The following is a 24,992-nucleotide window of genomic DNA, read 5'->3' as shown; positions in this document are numbered from 1 at the left end:
GGTTTGGGGATCAGAGTAATGCCGGCTTCATAAAAAGAGTCTGGATGTTTTCCTTCTGCTTCAATTTTTTTGGAACAGCTTCAGGAGAATTGGTGTTATTTCTTATTTGAAAGTTTGGTAGAATTCCCCAGGGAATCCGTCAGGTCCTGGGCTCTTGTTTTTTGGGAGGTTTTTGATCACTGCTTCAATCTTGTTACTAGATATCTGTCTATTCAGGTTGTCAATTTCTTCCTGGTTCAATTTTGGGAGTTTATAGTTTTCCAGGAATGCATCCATTTCATGTAGGTTGCTTAGCTTATTGGCATATAACTGTTGGTAATAATTTATGATGGTTGTTTCTACTTCCTTGGTGTTAGTTGTGATCTCTCCCTTTTCATTCATAATTTTATTAATTTGGGCTTTCTCTCTTTTCTTTTGGATTAGTGTGGCCAATTGTTTATCGATCTTATTGATTCTTTCAAAAAAACAGCTTCTAGTTTCATTGATACATTCTACTGTATCTCTGGTTTCTACCTCATTGATCTCTGCTCTAATCTTGATTATTTCTCTTCTTTCATGTGGAGTTGGTTTGATTTGTTGATTCTCCAAGTCTTTAAGGTGTAGAGACAGCTGGTGTATTCTGGATTTTTCAATTTTTTTTGGGGGGGAGCCTTGGATGGCTATGTATTTCCCCCTTAGAACCGCCTTTGCTGTATCCCATAGGTTTTGGACCGAAGTGTCTTCATTCTCATTGGTTTCCATGAATTGTTTAAGTTCATCTTTGATCTCTTGGTTGATCCAAGAATTCTTAAGGAATATCCATACTGTTTTCCAAAGTGGCTGTACCAACTTGCATTCCCACCAGCAATGTAAGAGGGTTCCCCTTTCTCCACATTCTCTCCAACACTTGTTTACTGTCTTGTTAATTTTGACCATTCTAACTGGTGTAAGATGGTATCTCAATGTGGTTTTGATTTAAATCTCCCTGATGGCTAGTGATCATGAACTTATTTTCATGTGTCTGTTAGTCATTCATATGTCTTCTTTGGAGAAGTGTCTGCTTGTGTCTTCTGCCCATTTTTTGACATGATTATCTGTTTTGTGTGTGTTAAGTTTGAGGAATTCTTTATAGATCTTGGATATCAGCCCTTTGTCTGTAGTGTCATTTGCAAATATCTTCTCCCATTCCTTAGGTTGCCTCTTTGTTTTGTTGACTGTAAGAAGCTTATATTCTAATATGAGGGTAAATCATAGCTATAACACAAAGTAGGAAGTGTTGTCACAAGGAATATACAAATCAAATGTCTTGGGAACTCAGAGTGGAGAGTGATCATTTGTGTTTGGCATAGGGGTGAGTGTTGATTAGTGAAATCAGAGAAGACTTTGTAGAGGAATAGCATTTGAGTTGGCTCTCTTCAGAGATAGGATTTCACCACACGTGTGAGGCAGGGAGAGATTACAAGCAGAGAAGTCAACATCAAGAAAAGCACAGGAAAAGGAGTCAGTGCTCAGAGCACACTGAGCAGGCTGTGTAGCTTGAGCCTTGGCTGTGTGTGTGGGGTGGTCAAAAGAGAATGCACAGGTGTACTGGAGACAACTTTTCTCTGAGCACTGCTTTGGTCCACCTGTTCAAAAAGTGCATGCTGAGATCCATGTGTCTTGGGTTCTGGTCTTATTTTCCCCACTAACTAGCAATGTGACCTTGGGCAAGCTGTTCAATTCCTTTCATGCTCTGCTTATTTATTGGTAACAGGAGATCATTTCTCAAGTTCCATTTCCTTAAAAATTTCTAGGATTTCCTCTGGTCCTTCTGTCCTGTTATTCTCTCAACTAGGTCTCTTTGGTGCACACGCTCTGAACCTGCATCTTTCTCACTTTTCATTACAACTCATTGCTGGAGCTGTAGATGTCCAATAAATACTACCCCATTCTCCCCTCCTGTTTTGGGGGCCAATTGATAATCATGACATAGAGACAGAAGATTAAATCTTCAGCTTTAGATCTACAGTGCCATTGGCTTGCTAGTCCCACATCACAAATTAGACAGAATTCTTCCTCATCACAAGTAGTGCCAAGCACCTCCTTCCTCACAACAGAGGAGAGAAACTGCTTTTATTAGCTCTTCTTCTGTATGAACAGCATACAATTCATATAGAACTGTATGAACAGTTGGACTGCTGAACTGCATGTGTCCTATGAGCAGGTTGGTTCTAGATTTAAAAAAAAATAAAAAAGAAATCACAAAAAACTGGAAGGGGCTGAACTGGGAATGATCAGTACTATCTCTTCAACCCATTAATCAATGTCAAAGTGAGATAGGGAGAGGTGGATCGAGGCCAGGAATAGTTCTTTGCGAGGGGATGCTCATCCTTAAGCTGGTGTCTCCTCACCTGGAGGGCTTATGAAAACACAGGTTACTGGGCTCCCATCCCCAGCGTTTGGAATTCAGGAGGTCTGGGTGGGGCCCAGAACTTGAGCTTCTAACAAGTTCCTAAGTGATTCTGGTGTTCTTGGTCCTGGGAAACCAAAGCTCCACTGGAAGCTCCCCACAGGTAAAGACAAAGAGAGGGAAACAAAGGTTACCTTTGATCACTTACCTTCATTTAATGAAATGCTTAGATTAATACCATCGCTTATCCTTTGACATTGGGGAAATCAGATTGAATCATTTTGGAACGTGTATGTTTATCAAATCACCACAATGTATTTTTCAAATACCTTACAATTTTATATGTCAGTTATATCTCAATAACGATGAAATAAAAAACAGAATATCACAGTTATCGGTCTTGTTGTTGCTGTTGTTTTCCTGATTATACATCGTAGTTAAAGAGTGTATCTTGTTCATTATACATTTCTTTGGTACAGAAAATTCTGCTTTCCTTCAGGCTAGCCCTGTGCTACTCCTTTAAAACTGTCTTCTGGGAGACTTCCTTGGCAAACAACATTTCTCTTCATCTAGAGCTGTTTATAGCCAACATTTAGAACTATACCCAGGCACTTCTAGTTCTCCTTTGTGTGACTATGCCTGAGTTCTGGTGAATGTCTTATATGTTCCATCACAGTGGAATCTTGCTCAGGGGGAGGAGTAGGTTCTACATTTCCTCTAAGTCCAGTAAGAACAGTGTTGCTCATTCAAAGAACTCAGGGAAAATATAACTGTGGGCAGGGGGTGGGGGTAGGGAGAATGCCCCCACAGGACTTCCCCTGGTCCTACTCCTTCTCTTCCCATGGGATATGGGCAGAGTCTAGAAAGAGTGTAATTGATAGAAGACCCAAACAGTTCTACCCCATTCCAGAGAATCCCTGAAATTGAATTGGTTCCAGGGTGGGCACAACACTGAAGATATCAGGGTTTTATGCTTGCATAGAATGGCCTGTGCTTTTCTTTTCTTTTTTTTTTTTTTAAATCCATTAAGTTTATTTATTTATTTTTTTTCCATTTTATTTATTTTTTCAGCATAACAGTATTCATTCTTTTTGCACAACACCCAGTGCTCCATGCAAAACGTGCCCTCCCCATTACCCACCACCTGTTCCCCCAACCTCCCACCCCTGACCCTTCAAAACCCTCAGGTTGTTTTTCAGAGTCCATAGTCTCTTATGGTTCGCCTCCCCTCCCCAATGTCCATAGCCCGCTCCCCCTCTCCCAATCCCACCTCCCCCCAGCAACCCCCAGTTTGTTTTGTGAGATTAAGAGTCATTTATGGTTTGTCTCCCTCCCAATCCCATGTTGTTTCATTTATTCTTCTCCTATCCCCCTACCCCCCCATGTTGCTTCTCCATGTCCTCATATCAGGGAGATCATATGATAGTTGTCTTTCTCCGATTGACTTATTTCACTAAGCATGATACCCTCTAGTTCCATCCACGTCGTCACAAATGGCAAGATTTCATTTCTTTTGATGGCTGCATAGTATTCCATTGTGTATATATACCACATCTTCTTTATCCATTCATCTGTTGATGGACATCTAGGTTCTTTCCATAGTCTGGCTATTGTAGACATTGCTGCTATAAACATTCGGGTACACGTGCCCCTTCGGATCACTATGTTTGTATCTTTAGGGTAAATACCCAGTAGTGCAATTGCTGGGTCATAGGGTAGTTCTATTTTCAACATTTTGAGGAACCTCCATGCTGTTTTCCAGAGTGGTTGCACCAGCTTGCATTCCCACCAACAGTGGAGGAGGGTTCCCCTTTCTCCACATCCTCTCCAGCATCTGTCATTTCTTGACTTGTTAATTTTAGCCATTCTGACTGGTGTGAGGTGATATCTCATTGTGGTTTTGATTTGTATTTCCCTGATGCCGAGTGACGTGGAGCACTTTTTCATGTGTCTGTTGGCCATCTGGATGTCTTCTTTGCAGAAATGTCTGTTCATGTCCTCTGCCCATTTCTTGATTGGATTGTTTGTTCTTTGGGTGTTGAGTTTGCTAAGTTCCTTATAGATTTTGGATACTAGCCCTTTATCTGATATGTCGTTTGCAAATATCTTCTCCCATTCTGTCAGCTGTCTTTTGGTTTTGTTAACTGTTTCCTTTGCTGTGCAAAAGCTTTTGATCTTGATGAAATCCCAATAGTTCATTTTTGCCCTTGCTTCCCTTGCCTTTGCCGTTGTTCCTAGGAAGATGTTGCTGCGGCTGAGGTCGAAGAGGTTGCTGCCTGCGTTCTCCTCAAGGATTTTGATGGATTCCTTTCTCACACTGAGGTCCTTCATCCATTTGGAGTCTATTTTCGTGTGTGGTGTAAGGAAGTGGTCCAATTTCATTTTTCTGCATGTGGCTGTCCAATTTTCCCAGCACCATTTATTGAAGAGGCTGTCTTTTTTCCATTGGACATTCTTTCCTGCTTTGTCGAAGATGAGTTGGCCATAGAGTTGAGGGTCGATTTCTGGGCTCTCTATTCTGTTCCACTGATCTATGTGTCTGTTTTTGTGCCAGTACCATGCTGTCTTGATGATGACAGCTTTGTAATAGAGCTTGAAGTCCGGAATTGTGATGCCACCAACTTTGGCTTTGTTCTTCAATATTCCTTTGGCTATTTGAGGTCTTTTCTGGTTCCATATAAATTTGAGGATTATTTGTTCCATTGCTTTGAAAAAAATGGATGGTATTTTGATAGGGATTGCATTAAATGTGTAGATTGCTTTAGGTCGCATGGACATTTTCACAATATTTATTCTTTCAATCCAGGAGCATGGAACATTTTTCCATTTTTTTGTGTCTTCCTCAATTTCTTTCATGAGTACTTTATAATTTTCTGTGTATAGATTCTTAGTCTCTTTGGTTAGGTTTATTCCTAGGTATCTTATAGTTTTGGGTACAATTGTGAATGGGATTGACTCCTTAATTTCTCTTTCTTCAGTCTTGTTGTTGGTGTACAGAAATGCAACTGATTTCTGTGCATTGATTTTATATCCTGACACTTTACTGAATTCCTGTACAAGTTCTAGCAGTTTTGGAGTGGAGTCTTTTGGGTTTTCCACATATAGTATCATATCATCTGCGAAGAGTGATAGTTTGACTTCTTCTTTACCAATTTGGATGCCTTTAATTTCTTTCTGTTGTCTGATTGCTGAGGCTAGGACTTCTAATACTATGTTGAATAGCAGTGGTGATCATGGACATCCCTGCCGTGTTCCTGACCTTAGCGGAAAAGCTTTCAGTTTTTCTCCATTGAGAATGATATTTGCGGTGGGTTTTTCATAGATGGCTTTGATAATATTGAGGTATGTGCCCTCTATCCCTACACTTTGAAGAGTTTTGATCAGGAAGGGATGCTGTACTTTGTCAAATGCTTTTTCAGCATCTATTGAGAGTATCATATGGTTCTTGTTCTTTCTTTTATTAATGCGTTGTATCACATTGATTGATTTGTGGATGTTGAACCAAGCCTGCAGCCCTGGAATAAATCCCACTTGATCGTGGTGAATAATCCTTTTAATGTACTGTTGAATCCTATTGGCTAGTATTTTGGCGAGAATTTTTGCATCTGTGTTCATCAAGGATATTGGTCTGTAGTTCTCTTTTTTGGTGGGATCCTTGTCTGGTTTTGGGATCAAGGTGATGCTGGCCTCATAGAATGAGTTTGGAAGTTTTCCTTCCATTTCTATTTTTTGGAACAGTTTCAGGAGAATAGGAATGAGTTCTTCTTTAAATGTTTGGTAGAATTCCCCTGGGAAGCCATCTGGCCCTGGGCTTTTGTTTGTTTGGAGATTTTTGATGACTGTTTCAATCTCCTTACTGGTTATGGGCCCGTTCAGGTTTTCTATTTCTTCCTGGTTCAGTTGTGGTAGTTTATATGTCTCTAGGAATGCATCCATTTCTTCCAGATTGTCCAATTTATTGGCGTAGAGTTGCTCATAGTATGTTCTTATAATTGTCTGTATTTCTTTGGTGTTAGTTGTGATCTCTCCTCTTTCATTCATGATTTTATTGATTTGGGTCCTTTCTCTTTTCTTTTTGATGAGTCTGGCCAGGGGTTTATCAATCCTATTGATTCTTTCAAAGAACCAGCTCCTAGTTTCATTGATTTTTTCTATTGTTTTTTTGGTTTCTATTTCATTGATTTCTGCTCTGATCTTTATGATTTCTCTTCTCCTGCTGGGTTTAGGGTTTCTTTCTTGTTCTTTCTCCAGCTCCTTTACGTGTAGGGTTAGGTTGTGTACTTGAGACCTTTCTTGTTTCTTGAGAAAGGCTTGTACCGCTATATATTTTCCTCTCAGGACTGCCTTTGCTGTGTCCCACAGATTTTGAACTGTTGTGTTTTCATTATCATTTGTTTCCATGAATTTTTTCAATTCTTCTTTAATTTCCTGGTTAGCCCATTCATTCTTTAGAAGGATGCTGTTTAGTTTCCATGTATTTGGGTTCTTTCCAGCTTTCATCTTGTGATTGAGTTCTAGCATCAGAGCATTGTGGTCTGAAAATATGCAGGGAATAATCCTAATCTTTTGATACCGGTTGAGACCTGATTTGTGACCCAGGATGTGATCTATTCTGGAGAAGGTTCCATGTGCACTAGAGAAGAATGTGTATTCTGTTGCTTTGGGATGAAATGTTCTGAATATATCTGTGATGTCCATCTGGTCCAGTGTGTCATTTAAGGCCTTTATTTCCTTGTTGATCTTTTGCTTGGATGATCTGTCCATTTCAGTGAGGGGAGTGTTAAAGTCCCCTACTATTATTGTATTATTATTGATGTGTTTCTTTGATTTTGTTATTAATTGGTTAATATAGTTGGCTGCTCCCACGTTAGGGGCATCGATATTTAAAATGGTTAGATCTTCTTGTTGGACAGACCCTTTGAGTAGGATATAGTGTCCTTCCTCATATCTTATTATAGTCTTTTGGCCTGTGCTTTTCTATTGTATTTATGTAGGAGGCCTGCCCTAGGAGGAAGAGATGAAAGATGCTTTCTTACTTGATAAATTTCTCATCTTCCCAACAGGAAGAAGGTGGTTGCAGGTAAGTCTGTTAGGGGCATGATTACCCATATACTTACCTAGTCCTTTTCTCACTTTGAGGGAGTGATGCAAAAATCTTGTGAGAACATTTAAGGTTCTTTGGGGAGAGAGAAAATTTATACCCCACATGGGGAATACATGGAATAAAATAGGAGGAATCAGTAACTAGATAGGGATTGAGGCTCATTACTCTGGAAGGGTAGGTCTGAGTAGAAACTGAAAGAGAGGTATTGGTCAAGAGATACTTCCTGGAGGAGGATGACTATGGAACAACGTGGGAAATGAAAGAGGGACAGATGAATTGGGAAAGAAATGGGGCAGTAATTGTAGGCTACACATAAGTCACATTTATGATCCTTAGAGATGGACAGGCACTTTGGAGTAGTGGTATCTATATAGTCCTTGAGGTCAGAGAGCCAAGTCCTTGTCCAAGTTGTGCTACTTGCTATGCCTGAAGCAGGAGGTATATCTTCTTTTTGTTTCCATTTTTTATTGTTATGTTCAGTTAGACAACATATAATACATAATTAGTAGTGTTCAATGATTCATTAGTTATGGGTAACACCCAGTTCTTATCACATCATGTGCCCTCCTTAATACCCATCACCCAGCTACCCCATTCTCCCCTCTGTAACCATCATTTCCTTTCCCAGAGTCCAGAGTCTCTCATGGTTTGTCTCCCTCTCTGATTTCTTCCCACTCACTTTTCCCTCCCATCCCCTGTGGTCCTTAGCGCTATTCCTTAATGTTCCACATATGAGTGAAACCATATGATAATTGTCCTCCTCTGCTTGACTTATTTCATTTAGCATAATCCCCTCCAGTTCAGTCTATGTAGATACAAATGTAGGTATTCATCCTTTCTGAGGTCTGGATAATATTCCATTGTATATATGAACCACATCTTCTTTATCCATTCACCCATTGAAACATACCTTGGCTCTATTCTTTTTTGCCAATTTAAATGCCTTTGATTTCTTTTTGTTGTTTTATTGCTGAGGCTAGGACTTCTGGTACTATATTGAACAAAAGTGATGAGAGTGGGCCTCCATGTCATGTTCTTCACCTTAGGAGATAAGTAGAAACTGTAGGAGATAAGTAGAAACTCAATTTTTCCACATTGAGAATGATATTCACTGTGGGCTTTTCATAGATGGGTTTTTATCATATTGAGGAATATTCCCTATATCCCTACATTTTGAGTTTTAATCAAGAAAAGACACTATATTTTGTCAAATGCTATTTTCTGCATCAATTAACAGGATCATATGGTTTTTGTCTCTTCTTTTATTAATATTCTCTATCATGTTGATTGATTTTGAATGTTGAACCATGCTTGCAGCCCAGGAATAAGTCTCACATGGTCATGATGAATAATCCTTTTAATGTACTATTGGATACTATTGGCTAGGATCTTGTTGAGTATTTGGCATCAAAGTTCATCAGGGATATTGGTCTGTAATTCTTTTTAATAGGGTCTTTGCCTGGTTTTGGGATCAGGGTAATGCTGGTCTTGTAGAATGAATCTGGAAGTTTTGCTTCTCTTTCTTTCTTTCCTTCCTTCTTTCCTCTTTATTTTTTCTTTTCTTTCTTTCTTTTTTTTTTTTTTGAGACAACTTCAGTAAAATAGGTATTACTTTTTCTTAAATATATGGTAGAATTCTCCCCAGAATCCACCAGACTCTGGACTCTTGTTTTTTGGGATGTTTTTGATTACTGCTCCAATTCCTTGATGGCCACTGGTGTGTTCAGATTATCTGTCTCTTCCTGTCTCAGTCTTAGTTTATAAGTTTCAAGGAATACATCAATTTCTTCCATATTGCCTAGTTTGTTGGCATGGAGCTGCTGTTAATAAGATCTAATAATTGTCTCTGTTTCCTTGGTATTAGTCATGATCTCTCCTCTTTCATTCATGATTTTATTAATTTGGGTCCTTTCTCTTTTCTTTTTGATAAGTCTGGCCAGAGGTTTATCAACCTTACTAATTCTTTCAAAGAACCAGCTTCTAGCTTCACTGAACTGTTCTGTTCTTCTAGTTTCTATTTCATTGATTTCTGCTCTAATCTTTATTATTTCTCTTCTCCTGCTTGGTTTAGGCTTTATTTACTGTTCTTTCTCTAGGTCCCTTAGGTGTAAGATTAGCTTGTGCATTTAGTATTTCTCTAATTTTTAGAGAGGCTTGGATGGCTATGCACATCCCTCCTAGGACTGCCTGTGCAGTATCCCATAGGTTTTGAATCAATGTGTTTTCATTTTCATTGGCTTCAGTGAATTGTTTTAGTTCTTCTTTAATTTCTGGGTTGACCCATTCATTCTGTAGTAGAATGTTCTTTAATCTCTGAGTGTTTGAGTTCCTTCCAAATTTCCTCTTGTGACTGAGTTTCAGTTTCAAAGCATTGTGGTCTGAGAATATGCAGAAAATAATCTCAGTCTTTTGGTATCCATTGAGACCTGATTGTGACCCAGAATGTGATCGATTCTGGAGAAAGTTCCATGTGAACTTGAGAAGAATGAGTATTCTGTTGTTTTAGCATGGAATGTTCTGTATATATCTACAAAGTCCATTTGGTCCAGTTCAATTTCTAGTTTCTTTGTTGGTCTTTTGTTTAGATAATTGGTCCATTGTTGTGAGTGGAGTGTTAAAAGTTCCTACTATAATGTATTATTATTAATATGTTTCTTTATTTTGGTTATTAATTGGTTTTTGGTTATTTGGTTATTATTTGGTAATTAATTATTAATTGGTTTCTATAATTGGCTACTCCCATGTTGAAGGCATAGGTATTTACAATTGTTTGATCTTCTTGTTGGTTACACACTCTGAGTATGATATAGTGTCCTTCTACATCTCTTACTACAGTCTTGGTTTACAATCTAATTTTTCTGATAGGAAGTTTGCTATCTCAGCTTTCTTTGGAGACCAATTAATGTGGTAAATGTTTCTTCATCTCCTCACTTTCAATGTGGTGCTGTATTTATGTTCAAACTAAATATTGAACTATTGAATTGTCTATTGTAGACAAACAAAATATTGAACTATTGAATTGTCTATTGTAGACAGTATATGGACGGCTCCTGCTTCTTTATCCAGTGTCCCAGTGTCTTTTGACTGGAGCATTCAGCCTATTTACATTCAGAGTAACTATTGAAAGATATGAATTTGGTGCCATTGCATTGCCTGTAAGGTCCCTGTTTCTGTAGCTTCTCTGTTACTTTCTTGGGTATATTACTTTTGGGGGGTGTGTCTCTTCACTTATATAATCCCCCTTAATATTTCTTGCAGGGTTGTCTTGGTGGTCATATTCTCTTACTTTCTGCCTTTCCTGGATACTCTTTACCTCCCCATCTGTTCTGAATGACAGCCTTGCTGGATAAGGTATTCTTGGCCGTATGTTCTTCTCATTTACTACCCTGAATATGTCTTGCCAACCCTTTCTGGCTTGCCATGTTTCTGTGGAACAGGTCTAATGTTATTCTGATGTTCTTCCCTCCATCTAAGGAATCTCCCTGCCCTAGCTGCTCTCAGATAGGTTCTTTGGCACTAAGATTTTCAAGGTTCAATATTACATATTGGAGTGTTGATCTATTTTTATCAATTTTGCAGGAGTCCTCTCTGCCTCTTGGACATGAATGCTTCTTTCCTCCCCTGATTAGGGAAGTTCTCACCTATGGTTTTCTCAAATATGCCTTCGATCCCCCCCTCTCTCTCCACCCCCTTGGGGATTCCCATAATTTTGACATTGGAATGCTTCATGCATCCTGAATCTCTCCAAGCCTTTTTTCATGGGCTATTAGTTGTCTGTCTCTGTTTTCCTCAACTTCCTTACTTTCCATCAGCTTATCTTCTAGGTCTCTTATTCTCTCTTCTGCTTCATTGACCTTATCTGTTACCTTATCTGTTAGAGTTTCCAGTTTAGACTGCATCTCATTGATAGCATTTTAAAGTTAGAACTGATTAGATCTCATTTCTGCCCTTAGAGATTCTATAATGTCACTTATGCTTTTTTCAAGCCTAGCTATTAACTTTATAATTTCTATTCTGAATTCTGTCTCTGACATCTTATATCCATATTGATTAGCTCTGTGGAAGAGAATATCGCCTCTATTTTGTTTTCTTTTTTTTTTTGTTTTTTAGATCAACTTTGCAGTCATCCTGCCCAGAGAGAGATGTGAGGGCAAATGAACAGAGTCCAAAATCTCAACCACAACCAAAGCAATATGCACCCTAGAAAAATCTGGAGTGGTCAGAAGCCAACACAGAAAAACAACCAAAGCCAAAATGAAATACGAGAGTAAAATAAAAAACGAAGCAATTGTGAAACATAAATTGGTATAATAAGCATGTAGTTGAAATGGGACAAAGGTAAAAAAAAAAAGCAAGAGAGAAGAAGTATAAAAAAAGAAAAAAAAGAAAAGGAGCATTTTATCTGAACAATAAATGAATCATGAGGCAACACCTGGAACTGAATATACTATCTTCTCCTGGTGTTGGAATTTTACAGTCTTGTGGGATCCATACACTTTTGTCCACCTGTTTTTCCAGTCTGTCTTCTGGGGGAGAAGTGTTATGTGCTGTTTCTCAGGTTTCCCTGCTTGGGTGATATTGTTTCCCCCCATCAGGGGGATGGGCTCAGTGCAAACTGGTCCTCTGTGCGGCTTTTGTTCCCTGGAGACTTTCTGTGCCTCCTCAGAGGGTCAGAGCAAAAATGGATGTGCCCAAACCTCTGGCCCAGAGCAGAAAGACCACAGTCTGCCCTCTTTAATAAACCCTCTGGGACAAACAGTCTCCATTTCTGGATGTGACAAAAACCACAGCCTCCTGCCTTGTGTGTGCACCGCAACTCTCTCAGTGGTAGTCCCTTGGGCTCAGGAGTGCCATCAACCTTTGTGATTCTAAAAGCACAAGCAGCTGCAGGCTCAAGTGAAAACCTGAAGTTCCGGGGTCATATCTGGGTGATGCCTTAATGTCCTTTCTGGGCCACTACTGCCTTGTGAATTTTACCCAGTCCCAGGCACAGCTGTTTCTTCCAGGTTCCAGTCCTTTATAGGCTGTTCAAGAAAGGAGCAATTGCTGACCAGCCATGCTCATGGTTTATGGCAATATGAACTGAGAGATCCTCCATGGACTCACTGACCATTACCTGTTTCCTGGCTCCATCGTTCAGGAACTCTACCAGTTAATGCACCCTCATTCCTTCTGTACCTCATCAGATTCTGAGACCACAGTGCTCCATCTGTAATTCTGTGTTTTCACTTCCAGAGCCCCTTTCAGAGAGGGATGTTTCTCACTACAGCAGCTTTCTAAGTGTTCTGGTTTTGCACTTTGGTGTTATATTACTTTCTAGGAGCCAGCTTATGGAGGCTTCCCCCACCTTCTGTTTATCTTTAAATATCTCCCCACAGATTCATGAGTCTACAGGTTGTACCTTACAAAAAGCAGTTGCTTTTCTGCTTGTAGGCATCCAGATATATATTCTTACATCTCAGACTGATCTCATGGGTCTTCAAAATAGTTTGATAGATATCCAGCAATATTCAGGGGACCAGTTGAATTGGGGTCCCCCTACTCCTCTCCCATCTTACCTCCTCACTTATCCAGAATCAGAAGATATATCTGCTAACATCTGCACTAAGGCCAGCACCTGAGATGACCTGAAGTAAGTTTTAGATCTGGCAGGGACTTCATGCTTTGGGTGCAAGGAAGTGAGGTACAAAAGGACGAACACTGTCTGGAAGAGGAAAAGGAAGAGTGAGGCCAGAAGACACATGGAGGGAAGGATTAGTGAAGCTGACTCATGAACCCGGGGAGCCCAGATTTATATCCGGGAAGACCTCATAATCTGTGAACTGTTCTACTCCTCTAGTTCCTAGCCAAATGGCCTTTCTGGAGTCTCTCCCTCACTGGGCAGCAGCATTCCTAGTTCCCTTCTGAGGCAGACAGCATAGGGCAAGTTGCTCAGGGCAGACCAGGGAACATGATGGTGCCAGAGCTGACATGAATGTAGTTAAATATGGGCAGATTTTCCCAAGAAGCTTTGTTCAAAAGATGGAGGAGGAGAGGCTGGGACATACAGGAAGTAAGCATGTACAATTTTCTTTATTGGTTCACCGGATAGGGGATAAGAGAGAAGGGGAGGCTTCAGTCAGAATCATGGTCTCCATTAACTGGTTTTCTTTTGTACATTATTTCTTTTCAACCACAATCTACATGACTGAATATAGAAATTGGATTGCTCATAACTTCCCTGGTCCTCCTTTTCATACAATATGAGTTTATCTTGCCAGCTCTCCTTGGAGCAGCTACTCCTGTGGGCCATCTCTTTCAGGGGAATGCCTTTCAAGTCAAGTCCCTTCCAGAACGGCCTCTGCCACAGCAAAGCAGTAAATGTTTTGGGCATTTCTCCCTCACACCTGAATTTCTGTTGCTTTCCTACAGAAAAGCTATCTGCCTCCTTCCCCATTCCTCTCCCTTCTTCCTCTTTTCCCTCCTCACCAGGCCTATTTATTTCTGTAGCCACCTGCAGGAGTTGGAGATAATGTTCTATATATTTCATTCCATCTACTCTTGCTTCTTCATTCCTTTGATTTTCCCCCTGAAACTCCCCCCCATCCCTCCTCTTCATTCCTCCCTACCCCTTTACTGGTCAATTATTCCTTGCCTTCTTTCTGGGCCATTTCACTTCTCTTTTTCCTCAACTTTTGTTAACTATGATTCCAACCCTGAAGAGATGGGAAGATGAGATTGAAGGGCAGCATCTGTGAGGGAGTAGAGTTTGGACAGAGCAAGAGTCATGGTGGTCAGACATCAGGAAGAACCTGGTAGGCACTAACACAGTGGTCTAAGTGCCTCCTGTCTCATCTTCCCTCATAGATGGGGCTGAGGTGTAAGGGACAGAGACTTAAATTACATTGAGGGGTCAAGAAGCCATCTTTACCTGATGTCTTCCCTCAATAATATCCTAATTATAAGGAATCACTGGCAAGTGGGAGAAGATTCATCTGTGGATATGGGCATCCACAAGTGCATCCTCTATCCATTCATAAGGAAAGTGCAGCCATCCACTACTTCCACAAGTTCATATCTAACCCCATGCATGGGATATGCTCCAGCTTTTAAGGAGAGATTTTAGTATCCCAGCCACTAACATGTTGTAGAACAACATGTTAAAGGTGATAGTTGAATTATGCAATTATAATTATACAATTATTGGGGAGTCCTGACTCTTGTTCAGTTCGTCAAGTAATCATATGCCCATGGGGTCATGTTATTATCCCCATAGTGTGTCAAGCAAGAGGATTGTTTATACATGAGCTATTGTAGCAAATTCTCTAAAGGTTACCTCAAATTGTCTAGCTAAGCAAACTACAAACATTCAAAGACAGTTCATCAGGACTAGAATTTAGCATCCACAGATGAGTGTTATGGAAACATAATTTTTCTCTCTAAAATCACCCTAATTTCCAAAGAGAACAAAATCAGAACTAATTCATTTCAGAAAACAGCTCCAATTTTAGCAGAGTTTCCCTACATATTTATATAAGATCAGGAAGAATAGTGGTTGGCCCTATAACTTTATAAACTTATAACTAAAAGTTACTTTATTGGAATGAACTTTTAATAGCCTCTTGAGGCCAGAAACCATCCAATATCAGCCATCAGGGTTGTCTGTAATACCTGGAGATTTGGGTGAATTCCTCTTCTCCAGGTCCCCCAAATATCCTGAGGTATCTTGTACCTTGCAGGAAGTGACATTCTTTCCTCACCTGGTAAGGCTGCTGGGAGCTCTCTAAACAAGGGATCTGGCCAACATTTCCAATGGGCTTTATTAGCCCCATAATGTCAATCTTAGTTCTTCAAAGCTATATGGTTCTGAGTCCATGCATATCTCTCTCAAACATGACATTCAAGTGAAAGCCTTGGCCAAATAATCAATGTTTCCAGCTTGTCCTGTGACAAGGAGAACTGATTCTTACTGAATTTCTGCAAACAATCGCAATTGCCATGAAGGAAAGAATGTTCACTGACAGTTTCTGAATCTGGACGGTTCAGTAAGAGAGGAAAGTTGAATGTTCCTATTTGTTCACAAAGCAATATTTCATTATGTTTCTGTAGGTCATAGATATCATAAGAGAAAGTTTACTTTAATCTGGAAGAGCCAATATTAGAAAGCCAGCAAAGTTGCAAAGAATAGTCATAAAACTGTAATCATGTCCCTCCATTCATTCAGACCCCTGTTACTCATTCATGTTTCTGTTTGAATGCACCTTTTCCATTAGTTCCAGAAATTCTTATTCAGTTTAGTTTTCTTATTTTAAAGATATCTAATCCCTGTATTTGTCAAAAGTCCTTTCCGTGAATCTCCTTGGAGATGAATCATATTTTGCAAGAACATCAGAGTAATATCTGTAAAAGATGAAGACTCCAGAATGTCCATGGCTGAAGATCTGATGAGAATTCACTCTAATGCAGTTAGCTGACAAGGAAAACGTTATTTCTGTGACCTACAGCATTCCAGTAATGAGAGTGTCAAGTGATGATCCTATAACAGGATGTATTAAAACTTTGGGAATTTCTTCTGTTTTCTAGAATGGCTATAGAATGTATCCCTGCACAACGAACTGAGAAAGTTTATCATCATTGCGTTTGATAATGCTTCCCATGTAATTTATCATACCAACTACACAAGCCTAATTAGTGAAAAAGATTTTTTTTTAAAGATTTATTTATTTGACAGAGAGAGATCACGAGTAAGCAGAGAGGCAGGCAGAGAGAGAGAGGAGGAAGCAGGCTCCCCGCTGAGCAGAGCCTGATGTGGGGTTCGATCCCAGGACCCTGAGATCATGACCTGAGCTGAAGGCAGAGGTTTAACCCACTGAGCCACCCAGGTGCCCCGTGAAAAAGATTTTATTGAGAATTCAAATCTTGGGAATTTTGTTCAAAACCTTAGAAAATTCTTAAGAACACATTTAAATAGGATTTAGATATAAATTAGCTATTTAACCAAGCTGGTAGTAAGATATTATACTGAACTTTGTATAGTTGTTATTAAAACTTAGCTCTTTTATTTATTTTTTAAAGATTTTTAAAATTTATTTGAGATAGAGTGTGTGTTTGCATGAGGGGTGGGGGCAGAGAGAGAGCAGGGACCAGAATCACCAGTGAGCAGCAAGCACAACCTGGATGCCAGGACTGCGAAATCATGATCTGAGCCACAGGCAGATGTTTACTTGACAGAACTGCTTAGGCACACGAACTTAGGTTTTTCACTTTTGGAAACTTAGTTCTCTTAAGTAATCAATGATAAGATAAAGAAAAAACATAGAAACTTTGGTTTCTGGAAAGACAAAACAATAGCAACAACAACAAACAAACAAAAACAAACGAAAAAACAAACCAAAACATTCCTTGAAAAGCCAATACTCAGGAGACAAGTTTTTTTTTTTTTTCCATTTTATTTATTTTTTCAGCGTAACAGTATTCATTGTTTTTGCACAACACCCAGTGCTCCATGCAAAACGTGCCCTCCCCATTACCCACCACCTGTTCCCCCAAACTCCCACCCCTGACCCTTCAAAACCCTCAGGTTGTTTTCCAGAGTCCATAGTCTCTTATGGTTCGCCTCCCCTTCCAATTTTTTTTTTTTAATAAACATATAATGTATTTTTATCCCCAGGGGTACAGGTCTGTGAATCGCCAGGTTTACACACTTCACAGCACTCACGATAGCACATACCCTCCCCAATGTCCATAGCCCCTCCCCCTATCCCAATCCCACCTCCCCCCAGCAACCCCCAGTTTGTTTTGTGAGATTAAGAGTCATTTATGGTTTGTCTCCCTCCCAATCCCATCTTGTTTCATTTATTCTTCTCCTATCCCCCTAACCCCCCATGTTGCTTCTCCATGTCCTCATATCAGGGAGATCATATGATAGTTGTCTTTCTCCGATTGACTTATTTCACTAAGCATGATACGCTCTAGTTCCATCCACGTCGTCGCAAATGGCATGATTTCATTTCTTTTGATGGCTGCATAGTATTCCATTGTGTATATATACCACATCTTCTTTATCCATTCATCTCTTGATGGACATCTAGGTTCTTTCCATAGTTTGGCTATTGTAGACATTGCGGCTATAAACATTCCGGTACACGTGCCCCTTCGGATCACTATGTTTGTATCTTTAGGGTAAATACCCAGTAGTGCAATTGCTGGGTCATAGGGTAGTTCTATTTTCAACACTTTGAGGAACCTCCATGCTGTTTTCCAGAGTGGTTGCACCAGCTTGCATTCCCACCAACAGTGGAGGAGGGTTCCCCTTTCTCCACATCCTCGCCAGCATCTGTCATTTGCTGACTTGTTAATTTTAGCCATTCTGACTGGTTTGAGGTGATATCTCATTGTGGTTTTGATTTGTATTTCCCTGATGCCGAGTGACGTAGAGCACTTTTTCATGTGTTTGTTGGCCATCTGGATGTCTTCTTTGCAGAAATGTCTGTTCATGTCCTCTGCCCATTTCTTGATTGGATTGTTTGTTCTTTGGGTGTTGAGTTTGCTAAGTTCCTTATAGATTTTGGATACTAGCCCTTTATCTGATATGTCGTTTGCAAATATCTTCTCCCATTCTGTCAGCTGTCTTTTGGTTTTGTTAACTGTTTCCTTTGCTGTGCAAAAGCTTTTGATCTTGATGAAATCCCAATAGTTCATTTTTGCCCTTGCTTCCCTTGCCTTTGCCGTTGTTCCTAAGAAGATGTTGCTGCGGCTGAGGTCGAAGACGTTGCTGCCTGCGTTCTCCTCAAGGATTTTGATGGATTCCTTTCTCACCTTGAGGTCCTTCATCCATTTGGAGTCTATTTTCGTGTGTGGTGTAAGGAAGTGGTCCAATTTCATTTTTCTGCATGTGGCTGTCCAATTTTCCCAGCACCATTTATTGAAGAGGCTGTCTTTTTTCCATTGGACATTCTTTCCTGATTTGTCGAAGATTAGTTGACCATAGAGTTGAGGGTTGATTTCTGGGCTCTCTATTCTGTTCCACTGATCTATGTGTCTGTTTTTGTGCCAGTACCATGCTGTTTTGATGATGACAGCTTTGTAATAGAGCTTGAAGTCCGGAATTGTGATGCCACCAACTTTGGCTTTCTTTTTCAATATTCCTTTGGCTATTCGAGGTCTTTTCTGGTTCCATATAAATTTTAGGATTATTTGTTCCATTTCTTTGAAAAAAATGGATGGTATTTTGATAGGGATTACATTAAATGTGTAGATTGCTTTAGGTCGCATGGACATTTTCACAATATTTATTCTTCCAATCCAGGAGCATGGAACATTTTTCCATTTCTTTGTGTCTTCCTCAGTTTCTTTCATGAGTACTTTATAATTTTCTGTGTATAGATTCTTAGCCTCTTTGGTTAGGCTTATTCCTAGGTATCTTATAGTTTGGGGTACAATTGTAAATGGGATTGACTCCTTAATTTCTCTTTCTTCTGTCTTGTTGTTGGTGTACAGAAATGCAACTGATTTCTGTGCATTGATTTTATATCCTGACACTTTACTGAATTCCTGTACAAGTTCTAGCATTTTTGGAGTGGAGTCTTTTGGGTTTTCCACATATAATATCATATCATCTGCGAAGAGTGATAGTTTGACTTCTTCTTTACCAATTTGGATGCCTTTAATTTCTTTTTGTTGTCTGATTGCTGAGGCTAGGACTTCTAGTACTATGTTGAATAGCAGTGGTGATCATGGACATCCCTGCCGTGTTCCTGACCTTAGCGGAAAAGCTTTCAGTTTTTCTCCATTGAGAATGATATTTGCGGTGGGTTTTTCATAGATGGCTTTGATAATATTGAGGTATGTGCCCTCTATCCCTACACTTTGAAGAGTTTTGATCAGGAAGGGATGCTGTACTTTGTCAAATGCTTTTTCAGCATCTATTGAGAGTATCATATGGTTCTTGTTCTTTCTTTTATTAATGTGTTGCATCACATTGATTGATTTGCGGATGTTGAACCAACCCTGCAGCCCTGGAATAAATCCCACTTGATCGTGGTGAATAATCCTTTTAATGTACTGTTGAATCCTATTGGCTAGTATTTTGGCGAGAATTTTTGCGTCTGTGTTCATCAAGGATATTGGTCTGTAGTTCTCTTTTTTGGTGGGATCCTTGTCTGGTTTTGGGATCAAGGTGATGCTGGCCTCATAAAATGAGTTTGGAAGTTTTCCTTCCATTTCTATTTTTTGGAACAGTTTCAGGAGAATAGGAATTAGTTCTTCTTTAAATGCTTGGTAGAATTCCCCTGGGAAGCCGTCTGGCCCTGGGCTTTTGTTTGTTTGGAGATTTTTGATGACTGTTTCAATCTCCTTACTGGTTATGGGCCCGTTCAGGTTTTCTATTTCTTCCTGGTTCAGTTGTGGTAGTTTATATGTCTCTAGGAATGCATCCATTTCTTCCAGATTGTCCAATTTGTTGGCGTAGAGTTGCTCATAGTATGTTCTTATAATTGTCTGTATTTCTTTGGTGTTAGTTGTGATCTCTCCTCTTTCATTCATGATTTTATTGATTTGGGTCCTTTCTCTTTTCTTTTTGATGAGTCTGGCCAGGGGTTTATCAATCTTATTGATTCTTTCAAAGAACCAGTTCCTAGTTTCATTGATTTTTTCTATTGTTTTTTGGTTTCTATTTCATTGATTTCTGCTCTGATCTTTATGATTTCTCTTCTCCTGCTGGGTTTAGGATTTCTTTCTTGTTCTTTCTCCAGCTCCTTTACGTGTAGGGTTAGGTTGTGTACTTGAGACCTTTCTTGTTTCTTGAGAAAGGCTTGTACCGCTATATATTTTCCTCTCAGGACTGCCTTTGCTGTGTCCCACAGATTTTGAACTGTTGTGTTTTCATTATCATTTGTTTCCATGAATTTTTTCAATTCTTCTTTAATTTCCTGATTGATCCATTCATTCTTTAGAAGGATGCTGTTTAGTCTCCATGTATTTGGGTTCTTTCCAGCTTTCCTCTTGTGATTGAGTTCTAGCTTCAGAGCATTGTGGTCTGAAAATATGCAGGGAATGATCCCAATCTTTTGATACCGGTTGAGACCTGATTTGTGACCCAGGATGTGATCTATTCTGGAGAAGGTTCCATGTGCACTAGAGAAGAATGTGTATTCTGTTGCTTTGGGATGAAATGTTCTGAATATATCTGTGATGTCCATCTGGTCCAGTGTGTCATTTAAGGCCTTTATTTCCTTGTTGATCTTTTGCTTGGATGATCTGTCCATTTCAGTGAGGGGAGTGTTAAAGTCCCCTACTATTATTGTATTATTATTGATGTGTTTCTTTGATTTTGTTATTAATTGGTTAATATAGTTGGCTGCTCCCACGTTAGGGGCATAGATATTTAAAATTGTTAGATCTTCTTGTCGGACAGACCCTTTGAGTAGGATATAGTGTCCTTCCTCATCTCTTATTATAGTCTTTGGCTTAAAATCTAATTGATCTGATATAAGGATTGCCACCCCAGCTTTCTTCTGATGCCCATTAGCATGGTAAATTGTTTTCCACCCCCTCACTTTAAATCTGGAGGTGTCTTCGCGTCTAAAATGAGTTTCTTGTAGGCAACATACTGATGGGTTTTGTTTTTTTATCCATTCTGATACCCTGTGTCTTTTGATTGGGGCATTTAGCCCATTAACATTCAGGGTAACTATTGAGAGATATGAATTTAGTGCCATTAGTAGCTTGTAAGGTGACTGTTCCTGTATATTGTCTCTGTACCTTTCTGATCTACTACTTTTAGGCTCTCTCTTTGCTTAGAGGACCCCTTTCAATATTTCCTGTAGAGCTGGTTTGGTGTTTGCAAATTCTTTCAGTTTTTGTTTGTCCTGGAAGCTTTTTATCTCTCCTTCTATTTTCAATGATAGCCTAGCTGGATAGAGTATTCTTGGCTGCATGTTTTTCTCGTTGAGTGCTCTGAATATATCATGCCAGCTCTTCCTGGCCTGCCAGGTCTCTGTGGATAAGTCTGCTGCCAATCTAATATTTTTACCATTGTATGTTACAGACTTCTTTTCCCGGGCTGCTTTCAGGATTTTCTCTTTGTCACTAAGACGTGTAAATTTTACTATTAGGTGACGGGGTGTGGACCTATTCTTGTTGACTTTGAGGGGGGTTCTCTGCATCTCCTGGATTTTGATGCTTGTTCCCTTTGCCATATTAGCGAAATTCTCTCCAATGATTCTCTCAATGATTGCTCCCCTCTCTGTTTCTTCTTCTTCTGGGATTCCAATTATTCTAATGTTGTTTCGTCTTATGGTGTCACTTATCTCTCGAATTCTCCCCTCATGGTCCAGTAGCTGTTTGTCCCTCTTTTGCTCGGCTTCCTTATTCTCTGTCATTTGGTCTTCTATATCACTAATTCTTTCTTCTGCCTCATTTATCCTAGCAGTGAGAGCCTCCATTTTTGATTGCACCTCATTAATAGCTTTTTTGATTTCAACTTGGTTAGATTTTAGTTCTTTAATTTCTCCAGAAAGGGCTTTAATATCTCCAGAGCGGGTTTCTCTAATATCTTCCATGCCTTTTTCGAGCCCGGCTAGAATGTTCAGAATCGTCATTCTGAACTCTTGATCTGACATATTACCAATGTCTGTGTTGATTAGGTCCCTAGCCTTCGGTACTGTCTCTTGTTCTTTTGTTTGTGGTGATTTTTTCCGCCTTGTCATTTTGTCCAGATAAGAGGATATGAAGGAGCAAATAAACTACTAAAAGGGTGGCAAAGACCCCAGAAAAATGCACTGTAACCAAGTCAGAAGAGACCCCTAATTGGGGGGAGAAAGGGGATAAAAACAGGTTCTGAAAAAAAAAAAAAGAAAAAAAGAAAAAAAAAAAGAAAAAAATTTAAAAAATAAAACAAATAAAGAAAAAATATAAAAAGAAAGAAAATATATATATATTTAGATAAACTAGTCAAAAAAACGTTAAAAAAGAAAAGGGTAAAAGTTTTAAAAAATTTAGCAGAAGAAGAAAAAAGAAAAAAGAAAAAAAAATTGAAAAAAGAAAAAAAAATTGAAGTAGCCACAAGACTAAAGAATTATGGGGAGAAAGCCATGAGTTCCGTGCTTTGCTTTCTCCTCCTCTGGAATCTCTGCTGTCTTAGGAATTGAACCTACTTTCCTTGATAGATGAACTTCGTCCTGGCTGGATATTTTGTTGATCTTCTGGGGGAGGGGCCTTTTGTAGTGACTCTCAAGTGTCTTTGCCTGAGGCGGGATTGCACCGCCCTTACCGGTGGCCAGACTAAGTAATCCGCTCGGGTTCGCTTTTGGGAGCTTCTGTTCCCTGAACGATTTCCGTATAGTTCTGGAGGATGGGAATGAAAATGGCGGCCTCCTAGTCTCCGGCCTGAAGGAGCCGAGAGCCTGGGGCCCCACTCCTCAGTGCGCCTCCACAGGACAGCACCCAATCACTCCCGTATCCCCAGCCTCTAGCCGCGCTCCGAGCTCACCCAGCCCGCGACCAGTTCAAGGTAACCCCGAGCTGAGAGTTCAGTCCTCGGCTCTGTCTCTGCAGCCGGCTTCTCCGTTCTAATACCTGTGAGCTCTCCGACACTCTAACACCCCCGATCCTTCTGTGACCCTGCGGGACCTGGGGCCACGCTGACCCCGCATGGGCTTCACCCTGCTTTAGCCTCTGGAGCAATGTCCCTCAGTGGAACAGGCTTTTAAAAGTCCTGATTTTGTGCTCCATTCCTCCACCGCTTGCCGGGAGCCGGCCCCTCCCCCCCACGGTCTATCTTCCCATCGTTTTAGATTCACTTCTCCACCAGTCCTACCTTTCAGAAAGTGGTTGATTTTCTGTTTCTAGAGTTGCTGTTCTTCTTCTCTTCGCTCTCCCGTTGGATTTGTAGGTGTTTGTAATGTTTAGATAAGCTATCAAGCTGATCTCCTGCTACCTGATGTAGTTTCAGCCTGCTACTTCTCCGCCATCTTGACTCCTCCCTCAGGAGACAAGTTTTGATTGGACAGGAAGCCTGCCACCTGGGGAGAAGGCTGACTCTAGTCCAAGGGCCAAATCCCAGGTTTCTGCCTGGCGGGAGGGTCAGGGAGAGGGTGTTAAAGGAGCTTAGGGCAGTTCATCAGTAAAGGGAGTCCAGTGACCCCTAACATTTCCTGATTATATCCAGACTCCATGGTACCAGCTACAGACATTATCTCAGTTCTGGGAGGTTGTGTAATGGGGTCTGGTTCCTTGCTGCAGGGTAGGGGGTTGTGCAGGAGTCTCTGGATACTCTTTCATTATGTGCAGGAGGACTCTGTTCTGTTCTAGGAAAGCATGCGTGATCTATAGGGATACAAAGAAAGGTTAATCAGTCTTGGGGCTCAGGGTGCTGGCTAAAGCTGAAAGACTAAGAGGCTGATTTTCTCTGACATGCCTCCCTGGGGGTGATTAGCACTCCTGCCCATCTCATGCTCAGGCTCAGGGCTCCATTGGGAATATTTGGGCCATGGTCAGCTGCATTACTGTTACTTTGGAAAACTCAGTCTACAAATGGGTGAGAGGCATGATGGATCTGAAGGGGCAATGATTGGGGAAGGTGAGTCCTGTGGAGTCAGCTAATCAGAGATCAAATTTCCCCAGGTTTGCACAACAGAGGGTCTGAAGCTGAAGGAGACTGGGTTTCTGTTTTAGGAACAGCAGGACTGGAACGGTATTGGGGAGATACTCACTACAGTGGCTGTTAAATAGAAGGTGGTCACTTCCCATGGGTGGATACATTGCTCGTGGAAGCTTTACCTGTCTGTTAATCCTCAGAGAATTATTAAGTCCATTTTTTAACATCATAACTAGTGATGAAACTGAGGCTCAGAGAGGTTATGTCAATGGCCCAAAGTAACACAACATATGAAGAGACAAAGGCAGGATTTGAACTCAGGTCCTTGATTTCTGAGCTCTGGCTATTTCCACTACACTACTGGGCAGAAGTTCTTACTCTTTTTTTTTAATGATTTCATTTATTTAGGGACACCAGCATGGCTCAGTGGGTTAACCATCTGCCTTCAGTTCAGGTCATGATCTCAGGGCCCTGAGATGGGGCCCACATTAGCTCTTTGCTCAGGGGTGAGTCTGCTTCTCCTTGTCCCTCTGCCTGTATCTTCCCATCTGCTTGAGCTCTCTCTTGTACTCTCTGTGTCAATTGAATAAATTCTTAAAAAATGTATTTTATTTATTTGAGAGAGAGAGGGAGCAAGAGAGAAGGAGACAGAGAGAGAGTGCAAGAAGAGGAAGAGATGGGGAGACACCAAGAGGGAGATGCAGACTCCCCACTGAGCAGGGAAATTGATGGGGGGCTGCATTCTGAGACCATGACCTGAGCTAAAGGTAGATGCTTAACTAACTGAGGCACGAATCTGCCCTGAGTTCTTTCTCCTTCATGTGTCTGCCTCAGCTGCAGGCCTGGGGGTGGGCACAGGTTGGGGGATGGCAAGTAGGTGCTCTAAAGTGTTTGTTGTGTGAAGGGCCAAGTTATCTTTGCAGGTGGCACTCCCAGGGTGTGGG

The 24,992-nt window shown here is 40.5% G+C and overlaps 1 protein-coding gene across 1 annotated transcript in view; it reads left to right on the top strand.

The window, feature by feature from the left end:
- Positions 1-7,420: 7,420 nt before the first annotated feature.
- The window catches only part of LOC123947060 (cationic amino acid transporter 3-like), a 44,362-nt gene continuing 26,790 nt past the window's right edge, over positions 7,421-24,992 (top strand). Inside the window, exon 1 of the mRNA XM_046013019.1 lies at positions 7,421-7,448. The gene's annotated coding sequence lies outside the window, so the exon portion shown is untranslated. The remainder of the gene's footprint in view (positions 7,449-24,992) is intronic.

The sequence above is a fragment of the Meles meles genome, chromosome 7, assembly GCF_922984935.1.
Source record: "Meles meles chromosome 7, mMelMel3.1 paternal haplotype, whole genome shotgun sequence".
NCBI classification, from domain to species: Eukaryota; Metazoa; Chordata; class Mammalia; order Carnivora; family Mustelidae; genus Meles; species Meles meles.
Note: the sequence above shows the minus strand (reverse complement) of the source record. Positions and strands in the feature narration are given on the sequence as shown.